This window comes from Eubalaena glacialis, chromosome X (genome assembly GCF_028564815.1).
Source record: "Eubalaena glacialis isolate mEubGla1 chromosome X, mEubGla1.1.hap2.+ XY, whole genome shotgun sequence".
NCBI classification, from domain to species: Eukaryota; Metazoa; Chordata; class Mammalia; order Artiodactyla; family Balaenidae; genus Eubalaena; species Eubalaena glacialis.
Window position 1 is genome coordinate 8,759,369 of NC_083736.1, and position 7,369 is coordinate 8,766,737.

Below are 7,369 nucleotides of genomic sequence, written 5' to 3' on the forward strand. Positions count from 1 at the left end.
TTATGCAGTCGATTTTAAATACTAATCCTATTTCAAGCCCCATCACATTTTCCTCAAATATTGAAATGATAGTCTGGCAGAAACACTGGCACGTGCTTGCCAAGCCCTCCTGGGCACAAAACTAAACAATATTTCCCAGCCCCTTGCAGTGAAGTGAGGCCAAGGAATGGAGTTGGCCTGTGGCAAATGGCCTGCCTCCTCAAGCCTCCTGCTTGGTCCGTGAAACTCTCTCTTCACTCACCCCTTGGCCAGATATTGAGAACACAGCCAATGCCTCTGAGGCCCTAGTAGTGACGGAGCCACTAGAATGAAGGAAAATGGATCCCCAGACAACTACTCCCTTTCTACTGTCATTGGCCAACTGCGCTGGAGTCAAATGTGAGTCATCAACAGTTGTGGGAAGTCACTGTTCATTTCAGCAGCTGACATTGCTTACCCTGACTAAAGCCGTTGTATTATTTTCTTTGTAGGACAAATGTCACACGCTGGGTATAGAGGCACAATGTAACAGAATAGGTCATGAGGGTGGCGATGGGGGCATATACCCTTTGTGTTCTTCCCTTCTAAGCTACACATTACCCTGGATCCTGCTACACATCAGTTCTCTGTCTGTGGAAAAAGAGGTCTTTTCTCAGTGAGTCTGACAGAGTGGGGCCTCCTATTCTGACTCAGACACTGATTCTAAGGGGGTTGACTGCCTGGAATTGACATACTCCCACCCAGCTGACTTGAAATCATGATACTACTAGAAGCCCCTGCTTCCAACCTGTGCCCCCAGACCAGAGAGCTTTTGTATTAATGCTAGTCTGGCCCAAGTAGAGGTTGGCTACAGCCTTTGCACACCCTTTGTGTAGTGGAAAGTTGGCTTCCACTTGAGGGTCCAGTGATGGCTCAGGCCCAAATGAGATGGCTCTCATTTCTACATTAACACACTAGCCTGTGCCATTAAGGTACCAGCCTGTCTTGTGTCAAGATCCAAGACTTACATTTTTTTTTTTTTTTAATTTTTTGGCTGCGTTGGGTCTTTGTTGCTGCGCGCGGGCTTTCTCTAGTTGCCGCGAGCGGGGGCTACTCTTCGTTGTGGTGCGCGGGCTTCTCATTGCGGTGGCTTCTCTTGCTGCGGAGCACGGGCTCTAGGCGCGTGGGCTTCAGTAATTGTGTCACACGGGCTCAGTAGCTGTGGCTCGCGGGCTCTAGAGTGCAGGCTCCATAGTTGTGGCGCACGGGCTTAGCTGCTCTGCAGCATGTGGTATCTTCCTGGACCAGGGCTCGAACCCGTGTGCCCTGCATTGGCAGGTGGATTCTTAACCACTGCGCCACCAGGGAAGCCCAAGACTTACTTTTTTTTTTTTTTTTTAAAGATATGTGAGGTACATCCTTAACTTTTTTTTTTTTTTTAATTTATTTCACCTATGGCTGTGTTGGGTCCTCGTTTCTCCGCGAGGGCCTTCTCCAGTCGTGGCAAGTGGGGGCCACTCTTCATCGCGGTGCGCCGGCCTCTCACCATCGCGGCCTCTCCCGCTGCGGAGCACAGGCTCCAGACGCGCAGGCCCAGTAATTGTGGCCCACGGGCCCAGCCGCTCCGCAGCATGTGGGATCCTCCCAGACCAGGGCTCGAACCCGTGTCCCCTGCATTGGCAGGCAGACCCTCAACCACTGCGCCACCAGGGAAGCCCCGACTTACATTTTTAAAAAGAAGAAAAAGACCATTGAAGCCAACTAGTAGCAAAGTTCTCGCTTTGCAATCACGAAGTTCTCGGAGGAAGCAACTGTTGGAAAATACACTGCTTCCCACTGAGCTTTTTAGAACAGTGATAATCATGATCATGGGCATAGCAACTACCAGGATAATAATGCCATTTAATATGTGTGAGGCCTTTGTGCTCAGTATATCATGTTTTGTACGGTTTTATTTAAACTTCTGAGATAAAGTATCAATATTAGTATTATATTGCCGTGTGTTGATAAGAAAAGTGACGTGCAGAGAAGTTGCCACACAGCTAATAAGTAGGAGGAGCTGGGATTAGGAGGCAAATCTAATTCCAAAGATGACATTATTAACTCTGTGTGTGTGTGTGTGTATGTGTATAATGAATAGATTTTATAATGATTAGACTTTATATATATACACACACACACACATAAATATATATATGTGTGTACTGAATAATATTTAAGCCATATAGATGTATGTGTATATATGTAATGAATAGACTTTAAACCATAGTTATATGTATGTATGTACACATATACGTATTTAATAGAATTTAAACCATATATGTATATACATCTGTGCATCGAATAGACTTTAAACTATGTATTGGGTTGGCAAAAAAGTTCATTCGGGTTTTTGTAACATCTTACAGAAAACCCCGAACGAACTTTTTGGCCAGCCCAATATTTATATGTATGTGAGTGTGTGTGTGAGTGTGTATGTGAGTGTGTATGTGTGTGTGTGTAATGAAACAGAGTCCCCAAGGAGGGAATGCTTACTTTGTCAATGCCCCAAAGCTAGTGACAGAGGTAGAAGTCTATCCTGAGCTCCCCCCATCTATAAAAGGGACCTTCCTGAAGTCTAAGTGTTAATCTTAAAGAGTAACTTCTAATAATTTCAGCATATGTTTGAAATGCTTTGCAAAGGGCCAGAAATATGCATCTCCTGCATCATGCCAATAGAAAAGGCCATGAGATAGTCTAAAACTGGAGTGTCCTATGGATTATAATATTAAAGATTATTTCTAGAATTTATTATAATGTTGTATTTAAAATGCCTGGATTAAAAAATGAACACATGAGATCTCATACAACTAATTCAGAACTTGTGGAACTTGTGAATTAATATGTATGCTAATTTTTAAAAGTATAATTCTTAAGGTTTTTTGATACAGAGGGTTTAAAAATATGTAACATCTTTAACTTTAGCCTGCACATATACAGAGCTTTGGAATATCATCTCCCATATCAGTTATGAACAATTATTTGGTAAAAATACTTAGGGCTTAGGCAGAAAATTCTCTTAGTTGATAGTCAACTAATGCTTGCTTACTTATTTACTGAAGGAATAAATGAACAGATGACTGATATGAGAATCACACTACTGAACCTGAATGACAATTAAAGGTTATAAAGTATATGCCACAGATTTTCCTGAGTAAAACAAATCAGACAACACTATTTGTCACACATACAAGACAAATGTCAAGTTACTAAAGGGAATCCTCCTACACTGTTGGTGGGAATGTAAATTGGTACAACCACTATGGAGAACAGTATGGAGGTTCCTTAAAAAACGAAATATAGAACTACCATATGATCCAGCAATCCCACTCCTGGGCATATATCTGGAGAAAACCATAATTCAAAAAGATACATGCACCCCAATGTTCACTGCAGCACTATTTACAACAGCCAAGACATGGAAGCAACCTAAATGTCCACTGACAGAGGAATGGATAAAGAAGATGTAGTACATATATACAATGGAATATTACTCAGCCGTGAAAAAGAATGAAATAATGCCATTTGCAGCCACACGGATGGACCTAGAGATTGTCATACTGAGTGAAGTAAGTCAGACAGAGAAAGACAAATATCATATGATATCATTTATATGTGGAATCTTAAAAAATGGTACAAATGAACTTACAAAACAGAAACTAACACACCATTGTAAAGCAATTATACTCCAATAAAGATGTTAAAAAAAAACAACAAAAAAACAGAAATAGAGTCACAAATGTAGAAAACAAACTTATGCTTACGGAGTGGGGGGGAGTGGGGGAAGGGATAAATTGGGAGATTGGGATTGACATATACACACTACTATATATAAAATAGATAACTAATAAGGACCTACTATATAGCACAGGGAATTCTACTCAGTACTCTGTAATGACCTATATGGGAAAAGAATCTAAAAAAGAGTGGATATATGTATATGTATAACTGAAGCGCTTTGCCATACAGCAGAAACTAACACAACATTGTAAATCAACTATACTCCAATAAAAATTTTTTTAAAAATGTTAACTGATGATAAACTTGGCAGTTTGGTTGAAAGTATGAATTAAATTCTGATATGGGTCCCTGCTGCATATTCCTCAATTTGAGGACTGTCTTATGCCAACTCAGGATGCCATAACAAAACACCATAGACTGGGTGACTTAACACAAATTTATTTCCTCACAGTTCTGGAGGCTGGAAGTCCAAGATCAGGGTACCAGCATGGTTGGGTTCTGGTGAGGGCTCTCTTCCTGGTTTGCAGATGGCTGCCTTCTCACTGTGTGCTTACATGGTGGAGAGAGACCAAGTTCTCTGGTGTCTTCTTATTAGGGCACTAACCCCATCAATTGGGCCCCACCCACATGACCTCATCGAAATCTAATTACCTCCCAAAGGCCCCATCTTCAAACATCATCACATTGGGGGTTAGGGCTTCAACATATGAATTTTGAGGGGACACAATTCAGTCCATAGCATGGAGTAATGAGGTCGTGATTTAATTTTTAATTTTCTAACCAACAGTTGGTTACATTCTAGAATTCCGTTACACTGACCTCATATCACACGCCCCTCACAATCATGGTTGTGTAACAGGGTTTCTCAACTTCACCACTATTGACAGTAGGGGCTGCTGTCCTAGGCCTTGGAGGATATTTGACAGCATGCTTAGTCTCTACCCACTGGATACCAGTAGCCTTTCCTCTAGTTGTGACAACCAAGATTGTCTCCATTCATTACCACATGTCACCTGGGGCAGTTGGGGGGGGCCTCAACTGTTCCACTTGAGAACCACTAGTGTAGAAGAATGATGAGCACGTGTGGGACGCCTTCAGCAGGGAGCTGTAACCCCATGACCTGGATTCACTTGCAGGTATCAACATTTATCTGGGTGGGACTCAGGGCATTGACCTTCCTTTTGACCTTACTTGGCTCCAAGCCTCTTTACAGGTATCCTGAAGTTAACTGGTGACCTAGTCCGATCTCTCCACCCAGTTTATTTTTTATTTTTTTTATTGAGATATAACTGACTTATAACATTGTGTAAGTTAGGGTGTACAGTGTGTTGATTTGATTCATTTATATATTACAATACAATTACCACTGTAGCATTAGGTAACACCTCTATCACGTCACACAACTATCATTCCTTTTTTTGTGGTGAGAACAATTAAGATTTACTCTTTTAGCAACTTTGAAGTTTATAATCCAGTATTGTTGACTATAATCTCTATGCTGTGCATTAGATTTCCAGGACTTATTTATCTACTAGTTGCACGTTTGTGCCCCTAAACTACATCTCCCCAATTCCCCCACCTCCATCCCCTGGTAATCACCGCTCTACTCTCTGTTTTCATGAGTTTGGCTTTTTAAGATTCCACATGTAAGTGACATCATACAATACTTGCCTTTGTCTGTCTGGCTTATCTCACTAAGCATAACGCCCTCAAAGTCCATCTATTTTGTTGAAATTGGTAGGATTTTCTTCTTTCTCATGGCTGAATAGTATTCCATTGTGTGTGTGTGTCTACACACACACATACATAACACCGTTTTTATCCATTCATTTGTTGTCAGACACTTAGGTTGCTTTCATATCTTGGTTATTGTGAATAATACTGCAATAAACATGGGAGTACAGATATCTTTTCAAAATCCTGTTTTCATTTCCTTTAGATACATAGCCAGAAGTGGGGTTGCTGGATCGTATGGTAGTTCTATTTTTAATTTTTTGAGGAATCTCCAAATTGTTTTCCATAGTGACTGTACCAATCTACATTCCCATCCATCCAGTTTACATTCTGGCCATATAGATAGAACTTTTTTTTTTCTCATCAAAATACCTAAAGTTTAAACTTTAATTCTCACCTAACTCTCCTGGGATCCGGCAGAGTTACTTCAAAAAAAATGTACTACTATACAGGCTACTTTAAAAATTACTTAGATCAGAACAGATATTAAATATGATGCATTTCACTCTCTTGACATTGACAGCTGTTAAAAAAAATTTGATGAGCGTAAGTGTTTACATGTATCTTCTTTTTTAACAGAATCTCCAAAGCAAACAATCTCTTTTGCGGACACTTAGGTGAGGTTTTAATAATGTTTCATTAAGATCTCCATAAGACTTGTAGCGACATTTACGTTTTGTTTCAGTGCTACAGGAATGAATTGTTTTTCCTCAGGGGAACAAGGCCTCCAAAAATACCTTAAGGGAATGCTTAAGGCAAACAGATACAAATGCTAAAGTTTCCTATTGCAGCCCAGAGATAAACTGAAGAACCTCTCTCATCCAAAGAAGCAAATGGAGTTAACTCCTGAATTTGCTACCAAAAATATATTTTCACTGATGCTCCCCGTGAGTTAAGTCAATCTCAAGTCCCCCCCACCGAAAGCATTATGTAGTAAGTGGGCAGGTGTAGTTTAAACACAGAAATACAAACAATTATGCCTCTACACGAAAAGAAAAGTTCTCCAAGTCATCCTTGGAGAACACTCAAGTGTTTCCTCACTGTGACTCAAGTTTCTTTCAAGTTTCTGTGTCAGATTTGCCAATGCTATTGTTGACAGAGTCCTCTCAAAACCAGAACATAACATTCTATGCTTATTCTCTCTTGGTCATTCTCTAATAAATTTATTTAGAACCAAGACATGTTATTCCAAGCTGCAAGGTCCTCAACACAGCATGAGAAATCTGGGTTTTCTTCCATCTGCCCCTTGTATCTTTTCTCTTAATAACAGTCCAGTAATCCGATTTGAGCTTGCATTTTACTCGGGACTCTATCAGGCAGCAGAGAATTCAGTTTGCTCACTTGCTTCCCAAGAACCCAGGCTGAAAAAAAGTCTTGTTATTGTCAAAGCAGACAATTTGAAGACTTATAAGGCATTAAAAGGATAAGAAAGAAAATGAGGTCCTAGTCCTTCAACACGTGATCTCTGTTTTTACTCTTCAGTGGGAAGCAGAAGGTGACTGTTTTCAATACAAAGTAGAACTTAAAAAGAAAAACTTCTGTAAATACGGAATTTTCTCGGTTGCCCCAGGGATGATTTTCAAGGGTACAGGAAAAGCACGTGTTACTACCCAGAGGATGTATTCCTGATCAATAGTTGATGCAAAAGCTTCTTTCTTGTCACCCCAACTTGCCCACGTTAAGCCTCACAGCTAAAACCACATGAGAGTGCCAGGATATATTTATCCCCCTCTATGCACAATTCTTAGCTTATACTGTTGGTTCAGATCATCTCCCTCAAGATATTTTAACCAGAAGAAATATTTTGCTTTAAACCAAGAGTCCCAGGTCTCGGCTTAAAATCAGTAACGTGCTGAGAACATTCTGTGGGGCAGCACTTCGCTACATCTGCCTACCA